The sequence below is a fragment of the Thalassophryne amazonica genome, chromosome 11 (genome assembly GCF_902500255.1).
Source record: "Thalassophryne amazonica chromosome 11, fThaAma1.1, whole genome shotgun sequence".
NCBI lineage: Eukaryota > Metazoa > Chordata > Actinopteri > Batrachoidiformes > Batrachoididae > Thalassophryne > Thalassophryne amazonica.
The window spans coordinates 87758124-87773537 of record NC_047113.1 but is presented as its reverse complement, the minus strand read 5'-3'; positions in this window follow the sequence as shown (position 1 = coordinate 87773537).

Sequence of the window (15414 nt, the reverse complement as noted above, 5' to 3'; positions counted from 1 at the left end):
ACAACAGGTGTGACATAGACTTCGTGCTCCAAAAACTGTGAAATGTGACACCACCAGAAGAATGACACTTTAAAATGTCACTTTTTAACCCTGTAAAGCCCACCCTGTGAAACAATTGTCAGAAAATTCTAATTTTTTGAAACAAGAGTCTTTATTGGACCTTTCAACAAACCCACCAAAAAAAACAAAAAAAAACCAACAAAAAAACAAAACAAAAAACAAAAAAAAAAAAAAAAAACCCTTTTTGCATATATGAGTTTTTATTTGTATCATATTTGCTTCATTGGGCGTTCTAGCATAAAAACATCCATTTTAAATCCAGAGCAAACATAACATTTCAAACCTATAAAATGCTGCATTTTCTTAGGGAAATTACTGTGGATCACTTGTTTCAGGCAGCCATTATGAATGTCTCATCTGAAGGCCCTCTGATCAAATCAAATCAAATCAATTTTATTTATATAGCGCCAAATCACAACAAACAGTTGCCCCAAGGCGCTTTATATTGTAAGGCAAAAGCCATACAATAACTGCAGAAAAACCCCAATGGTCAAAACGACCCCCTGTGAGTAAGCACTTGGCAACAGTGGGAAGGAAAAACTCCTTTTTAACAGGAAGAAACCTCCAGCAGAACCTGGCTCAGGGAGGGGCAGTCTTCTGCTGGGACTGGTTGGGGCTGAGGGGAGAGAATCAGGAAAAAGACATGCTGTGGAAGAGAGCAGAGATCAATCACTAATGATTAAATGAAAAGTGGTGCATACGTACAGTGCAAAAAGAGAAAGAAACACTCAGTGCATCATGGGAAACCCCCCAGCAGTCTAAGTCTATAGCAGCATAACTAAGGGATGGTTCAGGGTCACCTGATCCAGCCCTAACTATAAGCTTTAGCAAAAAGGAAAGTTTTAAGCCTAATCTTAAAAGTAGAGAGGGTGTCTGTCTCCCTGATCCGAATTGGGAGCTGGTTCCACAGGAGAGGAGCCTGAAAGCTGAAGGCCCTGCCTCCCATTCTACTCTTACAAACCCTAGGAACTACAAGTAAGCCTGCAGTCTGAGAGCGAAGCGCTCTATTGGGGTGATATGGTACTATGAGGTCCCTAAGATAAGATGGGACCTGATTATTCAAAACCTTATAAGTAAGAAGAAGAATTTTAAATTCTATTCTAGAATTAACAGGAAGCCAATGAAGAGAGGCCAATATGGGTGAGATATGCTCTCTCCTTCTAGTCCCCATCAGTACTCTAGCTGCAGCATTTTAAATTAACTGAAGGCTTTTCAGGCAACTTTTAGGACAACCTGATAATAATGAATTACAATAGTCCAGCCTAGAGGAAATAAATGCATGAATTAGTTTTTCAGCATCACTCTGAGACAAGACCTTTCTAATTTTAGAGATATTGCGCAAATGCAAAAAAGCAGTCCAGTCCTACATATTTGCTTAATATGCGCATTGAAGGACATATCCTGATCAAAAATGACTCCAAGATTTCTCACAGTATTACTAGAGGTCAGGGTAATGCCATCCAGAGTAAGGATCTGGTTAGACACCATGTTTCTAATATTTGTGGGGCCAAGTACAATAACTTCAGTTTTATCTGAATTTAAAAGCAGGAAATTAGAGGTCATCCATGTCTTTATGTCTGTAAGACATTCCTGCAGTTTAACTAATTGGTGTGTGTCCTCTGGCTTCATGGATAGATAAAGCTGGGTATCATCTGCGTAACAATGAAAATTTAAGCAATGCTTTCTAATAATATTGCCTAAGGGAAGCATGTATAAAGTGAATAAAATTGGTCCTAGCACAGAACCTTGTGGAACTCCATAATTAACCTTAGTCTGTGAAGAAGACTCCCCATTTACATGAACAAATTGTACTCTATTAGATAAATATGCTTCAAACCACCGCAGCGCAGTGCCTTTAATACCTATGGCATGCTCTAATCTCTGTAATAAAATTTTATGGTCAACAGTATCAAAAGCAGCACTGAGGTCTAACAGGACAAGGACAGAGATGAGTCCACTGTCTGAGGCCATGAGAATATCATTGGTAACCTTCACTAATGCTGTTTCTGTACTATGATGAATTCTAAAACCTGACTGAAACTCTTCAAATGCATAAGATACTGACATCTGGTGGTTTGTATGTGCACCACAAGTATCTCATTGTATACGATGGGTTTTTTGGGGAGAAAATATCCCCAAATATCAAATATGATACACTTGGCGTTATAGGGTTAAAGCAGGGTACATTGCCAAGAATGCACTGAGTTCAGTAGTCTTTATTTTTTCAAGCATGCTCACATTTACACCTGGAAGCTGTCCAGTTTGATAGTGAAGCATTTTTTCTTCATAGACAGGGTTACCAACTGTCACGCATCTGGTGTGACACTCGCGCTTTCAGCATCAATCTCACACTCTCACACACAAGCAAGAAATGTCACACATTAAAAATTTCTCTTGTAAATTTTTTGTTGATGACTAGATTAGACTAGACCAGACCACAGCCCATTGTTTCTTAATGAAAGGAGAGGATCTGTTTACAACATTCTCACTGCGGTATTCTGTGATCGTTGATTCGCTGAAAATTTGTCACCTGATACATCAGCAGTGTGTGAAGAGTTCAGAGACAGTTCAAGAATAGCTTAGGAGCTTATGGTTCTGAGTCAGCCACTGATGATGGATAGAACATTTTGGATGCCAAAGTAAGATAATAAATAGCCTAACAGTAGCCTAATCAGTCTAATTGTGTGTTGAGATAGTAGGCTACAGACTTTAACTAGTTGCAAACTAGGTAATTTAAAGGACATTATTTACTGTCCTGGTTAGCAAGTATTCATGATTGTAAGTCTATCTGTGCACATGCTCTGAAAATGTGTGGTCGCTGATGCAAATTATTGATAATTATTACTGATGGAGAAACCAAAGCATTTTGAACCACTGAATCAATATGAAGCATTTGTGTTGAAATGGTTCAGTGTTTGAACCATTTGATACAGTTAAATATGGAGCCATCTGCTGGCCAGTCTTTAACATAGCACTTTAACAGTCAGGTGTTTACAGACATTAATAATATGCTTGTGTTATAATGTGATTGTGCCATCATAAACAACTGTATGTAATAGAAATATAAATTGTGAAATGTTTGTTCAACTACGGACTGTTATGACCATTGCTGTACAAAATGAAGGGGATTTGGGGGCTTCAAAGGATTTTATTTAAAAACAAGATCATTTCAGCGGTGTTAGGCTCGAGTCTGTTCCTCCTCTCCACTTCTGGACTCGGGAACACAAGAAGTTGGCATGTGAAGATAGATTTTCTCCAGCTTGTAAAGAGTTGGATGAACTGCTGCATCCATTCTCCCTAACTCTCCTTGCAAATTCACTGCAGAAAATGGTTCTGGGGAGCATTAGTATGACTAAAACCCTTCAGCTTCTGGGACTCTTCGCCACCCAGACCCTCCAACCAGGGCTCGCTTAACCTCCAGCCATTTTAAGCATTTTTCTTTATTTGCCTCTCACATGCCTGTAGATGAGCTTGCTGAAATAAAAAAGAAGGATCATGCACATGGAGAGGAGAAGGATCAAACAGAGTTTCCTTTCTATTATTATTTTTATTAGTAAGCAAGGACAGTTTTTTTTTATGTAAAAATTAGGGTCAGGGTTACAAAAAATTCTGGTGCACGCTATGCGCATGCAGAGTCTCACTCCAGCCATGGTCACAAAGTTAGGAACCCTACATAGCACGCCTGGAGCCATTGCAAGTACTACAGGCAGAGCATCTCTGTCCCATGCGGAAGAGGTTTTGCAGTGGTAAGTCCAGTACCCTGTGGCCCCAGGAGGTGTGGAGTGACCACAGAGGATACAGATGTTCCACCCCACAATAAGGTGTACCCAGTCAACCTGCACGTAGAATGCAAACCAGCCCTGTGATCATGAGATAGGACATCATCCCTATGTGGTGGATTTCTGAGGGCATGATCCAACAAACAGATGCTTCAGTGTTGAAGACCATCAGGGTGAGAGGCGTGGAAGTCCCGAATGAGGTCTTTGTCCAAAACAAAATGAGACGAGATCCAGAAGTGCTCCTTCAGACCATACACTTCCCAGTCAACCAAACACTGGATCCCCCAGCCCCTACAATGAACAGAAAGGAGCCGCCACACAGTGAACACTGGACCACTGTCGACAAACCTGGTGGATGGAGGGGCCTCAGAACAGAGCATGCTGGACTTCACTGGCTTCACCTAACTGACGTGGAATGAGGGTGAACTCACACAGCCATGGGGCGTTAAAGCCTGACAGCCACTGGATGAACAATCTTGGAGATAGGAAAGGGTCCAACAAACCAGGGAGCGACTTTTCTGCAGTCCAACCATAGCAGCAAGTTCTTGATTGATAACCAGACCTTCTGGCCTGGAAGATGGAGTGGGAGTCCTCTTGCAATTCACAGCCGTCTTCTAGATTGCCGACAATCTGACAAGAGACTGGCGGGCCTGCTCCCAGGTTCTCCTGTACCTCCTCACCAAAGCCAAAGTGGACGGGACCGGGGGAGTCATAATATGTCTTTTTTTTTTTTTTTTGTCTTTTAATTCAATTAATTCCATTTATATAGTGCCAAATCACAACAAAGTTGCCCCAAGGTGCTTCATGCAAGTAAGGTCTAACTTTACCAACCCCTAGAGCAATCACACAGGTGAAAGTGGTAAGGAAAAACTCCCTCTGATGATTTGAGGAAGAAACCTCAAGCAGACCAGACTCAAAGGGGTGACCCTCTGCTTGGGCCATGCTACCGACACAATTGACAATACGAATACAGAGGAAATTTGGGAGTCAATGCTAATGCACAGGATGGGAAGCTTGCAGAAGAAGACATCCACTCCCATCTCTAGATGGAGCCACACCTCAGACAGAGAGAGGGAAAAAAACAGAATCAGGTGGCAGAAAGACAACAAATACAGTACAATTTGTCAGCATTAAACAACAACAAAACAAAAGAAATGCTAAGGCCACTAGCCCTAAGCTTCACTAAAAGACCCAGTCTTCAGATAAGTTGAGGCCACGGTCCACTCTGTTTACTAATAAAATGAAATTAAAAGGTCAGAAAGCATAGTAACATACTATGCCAGTATGCTAGCCATACAAAAGGGAAAATAAGTGCGTCTTAACTGGACTCATTCCACAAAGCAGATGCACGACAAGAGAAAGCTTTGTGACCCACAGACTTTTATTCGCCCTAGGGACACAAAGTAGTCCTGCACCCTGAGAACACAGAGCCCTGGTTGGTATGTAGGGTTTAATTAGGTCAGCTAAGTAGGGATGTACTAGTCCATGAATAATTTTATTGGTTAATAATAGAACATTAAAATCTTTTAAATTTGTTTTATGTCACATTCAAACATGGTACTTGATGCTCAGCATCACAGTGACAGCCCATTCAGCCATGTGTGGTGCAGCGCAGCTCTGAGATGCACTGACTCACTGCATAGCTCACCTGAATGGGCTGTTACAGACACATGGTCTTGCCATAACATCACGTGCAGCTGCGCTGAGCCCTGCCCCTTGGCAGGTTAAGCACTCTGAGTGGTGCGCAACTTATGCCCATAATGTGCATGATATTACAGATCCATTTTGAATCCACCTCATGTGTCAGAGGTTGTATCTGTAATATCATGTTAACATGGCTATTAGACCCAATCCAGATGGTTGCAGTGCATGTCAGCGCATCACGGAGATGCACAGTGCCTGTGATCATGGTGTAACGACCAGAATGTGCATGATATCACACATCCATTGTCAGTCATCCAATCTACACGTGCAACAAATGCAGCAGATTGTCACTCGTGCATCGGACTGATAAGTCATTCCCGCAGGTACAGATAGAAACAAAAGACAAAAATTTGCTGTATATTTGTATTGTATATTTGTAGTGACCCTGCTTTGTTTTTTACTTTGATTTAGTCTTTACCACTGAACTTCACTACATCATGTATTTTTGAATTGTGCCTGTTTCTTGGACCATGCCTCAGTCTCTCGTCTACTAACTCCACTTCGCTGCTTGACCACCCATGTACCAAATCTCTACTTGTTTTGCCACATTAAACCTTTTTTCTTACTCCATCAGTGTGTTAGAGTTTGGATTTGTGTCCTACCCGGTTTGAGCCATGCCTTTGACAAGCCTTTGAATGAAACTTTGAAGAAAAGGGAGGAAAAACAACAAACAAACCAAGCCTGTGGCGCCAATGAGTGCATGCTGACTTCAAAAATGCACTTTGTTTTTGATGCTATTTGGGGTTTTCTGTTTCCTGTTTTTTCAGCTTGGCAATTCTTTGTAAGAGCCTTGTAACTGTTAGAAGGGCCGAAGCAGTGGGTCACCCTTCTGAGGCTGATCTACTTGAGGTTTCTTCCTCAAATCATCAGAGGGAGTTTTTCCTTACCAGTATTGCCTGTGTGCTTGCTCTAGGGGCTGGTAAGCTTAGACCTTACGTGTGTGAAGCGCCTTGAGGCAGCTTTGTTGTGATTTGGTGCTATATAAATGAAATAAATTGAAATGGAATTGAAAGTGTAAAAAATACAACAAACAAATAAAAAAGAAAAAAAAAAACTGGGCAGATGGACGGACACCAGGATGAGGATTGTCAGTCCACCTCATTTGTCAGAGGATGTTATCTGTATCATCATGTTACCATGGCTGTTAGACTCCGTCCGGATGGCTGCAGTGCATGTCAGCATGTCACAGAGGTGCACTGACTCGCTGTTACACATGGTGTATTCGGTGTGATTATGCAATGTTCACATCTAGTGCACATAATGATTGTGTGCCATAAACTTTGCATATTAAAATATTCCTTTTGCGTGCCCTGAACAGGATACAAGGGTGAGTGGGGAGGGGGAGTTGGGCTCATCAGGGGCACAATCTGGATTTGGCATGTCTGATGCATTTCGAGGTTCCCTCGAATGTGAACAGAATGCTCCACATGCAGCATGAATGTGGTACGACTGCCGTTTGAATATTCCCCAGTTTGAATGCAGCATGACAGTTGTGTGCATGTTCTATACATCTGTGCTGGCTGTGTGAATAGGGCAGATTTTGTAAAGTGCCACATGAATGTTGTACGATGAGTTCAAATGCAGCTCAAATCGCACGACTGTTGTTCAAATGTCCATTTGTATGGAATTCATACTCATTCGTGCTCTAGTGTGGCGGTGAGGATGATCAAGACATTTGGCGAAAATTCGACATCCTCAAACAATTCATACAGCCCCTCAAACACAGTATGTATTTCAATTTATTTAGTTTATATAGCACTAAATGACAACAAAGCTGCCTCAAGGCACTTCACACAAGTAAGGTCTATCCCTAGCGCAAACACACAGGCGACAGTGGGAAGGAAAATGGTTTGAATGGTTCAAAATGAGTACGAATTGCCAAACGAATCTCGTACAGCATTCACACAGCAGTCAGAATGTGGTACGACTGCAACTCGACCGCCGTTTAAATGTTTGCCAGTATGGGCACAACACGAATGTAGAGTGCATGTGCTCTGGCTGCACAAATGTCTCGAATGCTGTACGAGGCGTTCGAGTGCACCTTGAATTTGCACAACTGTTGCATGAATCCTCATTCGTATGGCATTTGGGCTCATTCATGCTCAAGTGTGATGGGGGTATAACCAATGGCATCACTCCTCCAGGGACACTTTGACAGTCAGCAGTTCACGGTCACCAATGTTATAATTTCACTCAGCAGTGGATAATGTCTTGGCCATGGGTGCAGTTTACCATCAGTGGGGCTAATCTGAGAAAGGACTGCCCCAATCCCAATGTCTGAGGCGTCTACGAACTGCCGACTGGGATCCAGGAGGAGCAGCAGCAGAGCTGACATGAAATGCTGCTTTAATTCCAGCTGCATTGCATTCCAGAGACCAAACAAAAGACGTATGGGCAGAGCTGAGATTATGTAAAGGTGAGGCTAAAGTACTAAAATTACAAATGGGCTTTCTAAAAAATGAACAAACCCTAGGAACCTCTGCACCTCCTGGCTAATACGTGGCGTGGTCCAGTCAGCCACAGGCGCTACCTTGGCCGGGTCCATCCTGACCTCCTCCTCAGTCAGCACAAACCCTAGAAAAGATACCAAGTTTGTGAAATTTGCATTTGTCCGCTTTCTTGTACAGCTGGTTCTGGATTAACCACTCAGCTACAGAATGGACATGCTGTCCATGGATCTCATTTGGGGAGAAAATCAGGATGTTGTCCAAATATACAAAATGTACAGCTGTGCTCAAATGTGTACATACACTGGCAGAATTTTAGATATCTTTGACATTTTTCTGAGAATATGAATGGTAACACAAAAATATTTTTTCTCACTCATGGTTAATGATTGTGTGAAGCAGTTTATTGTCAAACAACTGTGTTTCCTCCTTTTAAATCATAATGACAACAGAAACTAACCAAATAATCCTGATCAAAAATTTACTTACCGCTGTTCTTAATACCGTGTATTGACACCTTTAACATCAATGACAGCTTGGAGTCTTTTGTGGTAGTTGTGGATGAGGCTCTTTATTTTCTCTTATGGTTAATAGGGTTCTAAAAATAAATAGTTTGCACCATCTGTCATGCTTAGTTATCATGTTACAGGGTAACATATGTCACATGTCATAGAATCCAATGGTCTTTGACCTTGTTTGACCTTTACTTTGGCGACCAAACATTCAACACAGTCAAAACTATTCCATTTATTAATCCTTTTGCTTCAATCAAGATTTTGTATTTTTATTTTTTTTTACTGAAATTGGAGCAACTTTAACTTTTGACCCCTCCTGTAGAAACTGAAACTGATGTTTGTCACTATTTTTGCCATTTTTACCCCATAACTTCAGACCATTCAGTCATAGATAATCCAGCAATCCCTTTTTGGAATTGTTATGATCAAACAAGTAATGTGGTATAGTTTTCAACATGATTAGGGGATTTTTACATTTCAACCTCTGTGACCTCATTGACCTTCATTGACCTCTACCTGGCTACAGCTGCCACCCTGGGATGGCTGGACTACATTTTTGTGTAGGCCATGGTACACTGAGGCTGGATTCTAAGTATCGTTTCGTCACCTTAAGTGATGCTTATTAGGTCAAAATTGATTATTGGCTCATGGACTAAATTTAGAAACTATGACTTTAGTTTGCCATTCCAGAGGCATGTTCCCAGATGTCCATGTAACATTGTGTCAACCATGACAGACTTCAGCATTTCAGGACAAATCTCATCCACTCCCAGAAACATGCCACTGAAAAGTTTAATGCCTCATTGAATTTTGCCAGGGAGATAGCACCCCTCAAGGTTTCACTTGGGCTCAGGATGCCCTGTTTTTTGTTGTTGTTGTTGTTTGTTTGTTTTTAATTAGCTCACAGTTTGCTGGAATATGCATGGTTTATTATTAAAAACAGCAGACAAAAAGAAAATTCTGAAATAAAAACACAATTGTCTGGACACACTTTCAGTCAGTCATAAAGTCATAAAATCTGGAGTCACCCTGTATGTGTTAAGCAACAGAGCTTGAAAACATTTTCATTTGATTAACCAAAGTGAACTATTTTTTGAATACTTTGTTTGAAAACTCAAATGTCTTTAATATTTCCCAGTATTTGGTGAAACCTTGTCTGAACTCTTTCAAATAATATAAGCTGTACTTTGAATCCCTTTTCTTTTAACCCCCTACCACCTGCCTCATTTTGGCTTAAGTAGCTCACAGATAAAAAGTAAAATTTCCCATCGATAGGATATACAGGCTTAGAAGGGGTTAAACCCTCAGGGGTCCAGAAGCCATGGGTTTAGATTTGCTGGTGAGTCCACAGAGCAGTTGAGAGTTAATAAAATCTAAAAGTGTAGTCGTCTCTCCAGGCATTATTTATTTATTTATTTATTGGAAGATTGCTGCAGCTGAAAATTTGATTTGACAGCAGCTTTCCTAAAATGTTGCAAGGCATACAGCAATGCTTTTGATGGGTTTTGCTTGTTTCAATAAAATCATGGCAAAAAGTGCAAATTGCAAAAATAGTTGTTTTGTTATTTTTTTATTATGGACTTATTAGAAGAATTTTTTGCAATATGCAAGCATAAAATCCAATTTCCCCGTTAACAGTGAATGCAGCATAAACTTCAAATCTTGCACGTCTGGGCTGGGTGTGGCATGACCAGAGGTGTAAAACTCCGACTTCAGAAAGTAAAAGTCCAGCCACATATTTGTTCAATCGTCCTAATAAACCAGCTGATTGTAATTAGTTCAGTTCTTCAGGCAGAGTGGGTGAACTAATTATTGAGATCACCTGTTTTAGGTGCACAGGTAGAAGCAACACATGGGAGGGTTTTTGCTTTCTGAAGCTGGAGTTTTACACCTCTGGGCATGACACAGGTTGTAGTTGGACACGCTTTGCAGACTTGCAGGCAGAGACCCAGACAGCAAATAGATCCGGGCCGGATGTAGTCCAACATCTGGTACCAATCCTTAAAACAGATCCGGTCCAGACAGTTTTTGCACCCTGGCCCAGATCCAGCATGGCTCCGCTTTACAGTTCTGGAACAGATCCAGACCAGATCTGAACTGGATCTGCAAAAGACCAGCCGTTTACAGACCATATCTGGCACGGATCTGGGGCAGATGTGGACCGCATCACAGCACCGTGGCAGGAACAAGTTTTACAGGGGTAAGTTCCGTGGATCCGAGGAAACTGATTTGTATCTATAACACACAGATCAGTGTCCCTGGACTTATAAAACTTGATTGTCGTAAAGAAACAAACCGCTTTGCAATAAAATTTAAAAAAGCCTCAGTGACGATCACGATTACAGAGTACAGAGTTTACAACCGCTAATGGATAGTTTCTACCGAGTGCAGATAAAATTGCTTATCGTTATGCCCCATGTTCCTGCCACGGTGCTGTGATGCGGACCACATCTGTCCCAGATCCATGCCAGATATGGTCTGTAAACGGTTGGTGTTTTGCGGATCCAGTTCAGATCTGGTCCGGATCTGCTCCAGAACTGTAAAGCGGAGCCATGCCGGATCTGGGCCAGGGTGCAAAAACTGTCTGGACTGGATCTGTTTTCAGGATTGGTACCAGATGTTGGACTACATCTGGCCCGAATCTATTTGCTGTCTGGGGAGATAAGGAAAAAAAAGGGCTTAATCAAAAAACACAAGCAATGGTATGGTACACAGAGAGCAGTCAGCGGGGCGGTGGTACAGACAGTTGAGAGGCAGGCTCGTAGTTGAACAAACAAGCATGGGTCAGGTTCACGGAGTAGCAGAGATCTGAGAAAAGGTCAAAAAACATGAGGAAAACTGGACTGAGAACAAGGATGCGAGGTTGTGAAAGAATTTCGACAAGCTTGCAGGGAAGTGAGGGACTGTGAGGGCTTAAATGCAAGGGAAGTAATCAGGGTGTGATGTGAAGCAGGTGTGGGGAAGGTTCTGGAAGGGATGTGACCAGATAAGACAGGTGGGCATGACAGACAAAACAAAGTGCAAGTGACACCACCCACAACCAGCAGAGATAAAAAGAACTGAAAAACCACAAACTGAAGTGCACATGTGACAGGACCCAGAAAATAAAAAGCAGAGACTTAACTAAAAACAGAACTCACCATGTGGCTAAATTTTAAAGGGAAATACAACAAATGACTATATTGACATACAGAATGCAAACACAATGAGAAAATAAAAAGCAAAGACTAAACTAGAACAACAGATGATATATCATATGATCAAAACAAAACAGATATGTGATACACTAATGATAAAGTGGCAAACAGGCTATTGACTAGATAATAAATGATAACAAAAAACAGGGGTAATAAAATAATGCAATAAATAAAACAAACTAACAGAAAAACAGAAAATTCAATAAATAACAAACACAATTTAATCAGATAAGAAACACAAGAAAATAAATAATAACCAAAACCTCTGACTAAAGCATAATACAATCAATGTGATAAACAGAACAAAACTAAGGCTAAAGCAACTTAAGGGACCAGAGAATGAAAGAACACAATAAATAATAAAGCAAAACTAAATAAGTGTGGCAAGCAGATGATACACAGAGTAAATGAAACAAAACCAATTAAAACCGAAGCAAGACCAAGAAAACCTGACATGACATGAGAAAAGACACAGAAGGCTCAGATCCTGGAAGTGGACCAGAGTCCAGAAGCAAAACAACTGACCCTATGACAGCACATTAATTTCCTTAATGTCCTTCATGTGCTGCTGCCTTTCTTGGCCAGCTCACCCTTGCAAAAGAGATTTCGGTCTCAATGGGTTTTCTACCTGGTTAAATAAAGGTCATATATGTCATTTATAAGATCTCACCCTGCCGAGAGCCGTGTTGAGAGTCCACTCCCACAGTATAACCCACTGCTGAGGGTTTGGGGTGGACAGATGCGTGATGGCCATGGACACAGACCCCCTCCACCCGCCTCCCCAGTTACATGATTGAGGGTCTTCTGTCAGCCATCAAATGCCCCTGTGCTCTGCTTCCCCCACTTCTTGCCACAACCACACACAAATTTAACATACATTTCCATATTTTTTTCTGTTTTATGGTTGAAATCAGTGATGCTGGTAATGTGTTACTTAGTCACACATTACCAGCATCACTTGCCCAAGTCCACTATGGTAGTATTCAGTAGAAATTGTGTCACTGTCCAAATACTAATGAATCTGACTGAATATTTGGCAACATAATTAGTGGTGTTTCATGCATATCAGTGTCTCTCTTCACATAAAAAATCAGACTAGAGTAATGCTTTACTTAGTAACGCATTACTCTAGTCTGATTGTTTTTTTTTTCCAGTAACGAGTAATCTAACACGTTAATCTTTCCAAATCAGTAATCGGATTCAAGTTACTTCTCCATGTCACTGTGTATTACTATATGTTTGCATTGTGGGTCAATCGCAGCAGTAAATTTAGCTCGTGGGCAGGATATCGGGGTTTGACTGAACTGCCCGCTTTCAGCGAGCTGCGAGCTTTTCCTCAACAGTGCCCATCTCTCAAAGCATGGTGACGACAGCCCACCTGCACTGAGCTCTGAGCTTTACAAAGATATTTTTATGTTTTTTCTCCTTTATTTAAAACTTTGAGCCACTCTGTGGGTCCTCGCTAAAAACAGCTGATCCGTGACACATGAACAACTAACACTTTTTCTTCCACCCAAATATGTCTAAACTCTCTTTCTGATGACGACATGACATAAAAATGCTGATATAACTTTCTTACCTCTCAATCTGGTTGTGTTTTCTGCATAAATAAACGTTATTCATTCCTGAAATGCTAAAGCAGGGGCAAATCCAGATGGAAAGGGGGCGTGGGGTGGGCGCGGCCCCCCACAACACCCGTAGATTAAAGGTCCACCTTTGAAGCCATTTTTTTACTACTACTAATACTATTCATAATAATAATAATAATAATAATAATAATTTCAACAACTAAAATATGTAGAGAGAATTATAAACAATGTAGCTTTACTGTTACATTGATGTCAACAGTTAAATATGAGGTCAAGAAAGACTAACATTTATTTTATTAAACAAGTATTTATGTTCATTGAAGTCAAGAAAGGGTGACTATAAAGTGAGTATTTGTTGTGTGGGCCGCCAGAAGAGGAGGTACTGCTGGCCCACCACCAGAGGGCGCCCTGCCTGAAGTGCGGGCTTCAGGCACGAGAGGGCGCTGCCGCCATGGACACAGCCGGGGGTGACAGCTGTCGCTCATTACCTCTTGACAGCTGTCACCCATCTACTCAACATCATCTCACTCCATAAAGACCAGACGCCATCTCCACCTCGTTGCCGAGATATCATACTTCATAGGAGGTACTACTCTCAGCCTTTTTTTGAGATTTATAAATCTGTGATTGTGAGTGTTTGCAGGAGAACCGGTCGTTTTGGTGGAGGCTGTGCATGACGGCGCTCCTTTTCCTCTGAGACCACTGCAACGTGTTGAGTGAGAGGTGGAGGTGGCATTCCCACCGTTGTTGTTACTGGGTGTACACACACCCACACTTGACTGTCTTTGTTCTTCGCCAGCAGTACCAGATCCGACAGTCGGGGACGGTGATCACCTGGGAATTCGGGACTTGGCGGCTCCAGTATTCACCAGGTTCTGGGGCGGCAGAAATCGTGTGGTTCCGGCTCTTCTCAGGACAGACGTCTTCTATCCTCGAGCCTGCCCACACGTCACCTCTGTGTATTGACTGTGATGATATTCTGTGATTGTCTGTATGTTTGTTGTGCACATTCACAACATTAAATTGTTATATTTTGGCTCATCTATTGACCATTCATTTGCGCCCCCTGTTGTGGGTCCGTGTCACTACACTTTCCCAACAGGATATCTCGGCCAGCGTCATGGACTCCGAGGGGCGTCACCCGGCTGTTGAACGACCAATGGGAGAGCAGGGAGCGCAGGCGTCTGCAGGAGACGTGATTGGTGAGCTGCAGCACATTCTCACCACCTTTACGGCTCGGTTGGATCAAATGACTGAGCAAAACATCCTCCTGAACCGCAGGGTGGAGGCTCTCTCTGCACAGATGGCGGCGAGTGCTCAGGGCGCTGCTGCGGCTCGTCCTCCTGCCGACCCTGTGCAGGATATAAACGTTCCACTGGTGGTTCAACAACCCCTCCCACCATCCCCTGAAGCATACATAAGCCCTCCTGAGCCGTACGGAGGTTGTGAGGAGATGTGCGCAGACTTTCTTATGCAGTGTTCGCTCGTCTTCGCACAACGTCCCGTCATGTACGCGTCAGACGCTAGTAAAATAGCTTATGTGATTGCTCTGCTTTGGGGTAAAGCACGCGCCTGGGCTACGGCGCTCTGGGAACAGAACTCACGGTTGTTATCAGCATACACTGGGTTTGTGGGGGAGTTCAGAACAGTGTTTGATCACCCTAACAGAGGAGAGACCGCTTCAACTGTGCTGCTGTCAATGAGACAGGGATGCGAGAGCGCAGCCGCTTATGCAGTCAACTTCCGCATCGCGGCTGCGAGGTCCGGCTGGAATAACGTTGCGCTCCGCGCCGCCTTCGTAAACGGACTGTCGTTGGTTCTGAAGGAGCTCCTGGTAGCTAAGGAGGAACCGCGGGATTTAGATGGGCTTATCGATCTCGTTATACGGTTAGACAATCGGTTGGAGGAACGCCGTCGGGAGCAAGGCGAAGGACGTGACCGGATATGCGCCGCCCCTCTCCCTTCCGGTTTCGATAAGGCGCCGCCCTCCCCACGCTCCACAGCCGCAGCGCTTTGTGGGGCAACAGCTCCCCCTGCTGACGTTGTTAGGGAAACGCACAGGGCCAAAATGGGGAGGCTGATCCGTGGAGAGTGTTTTCTCTGCAGCTCAACTGAGCACACAC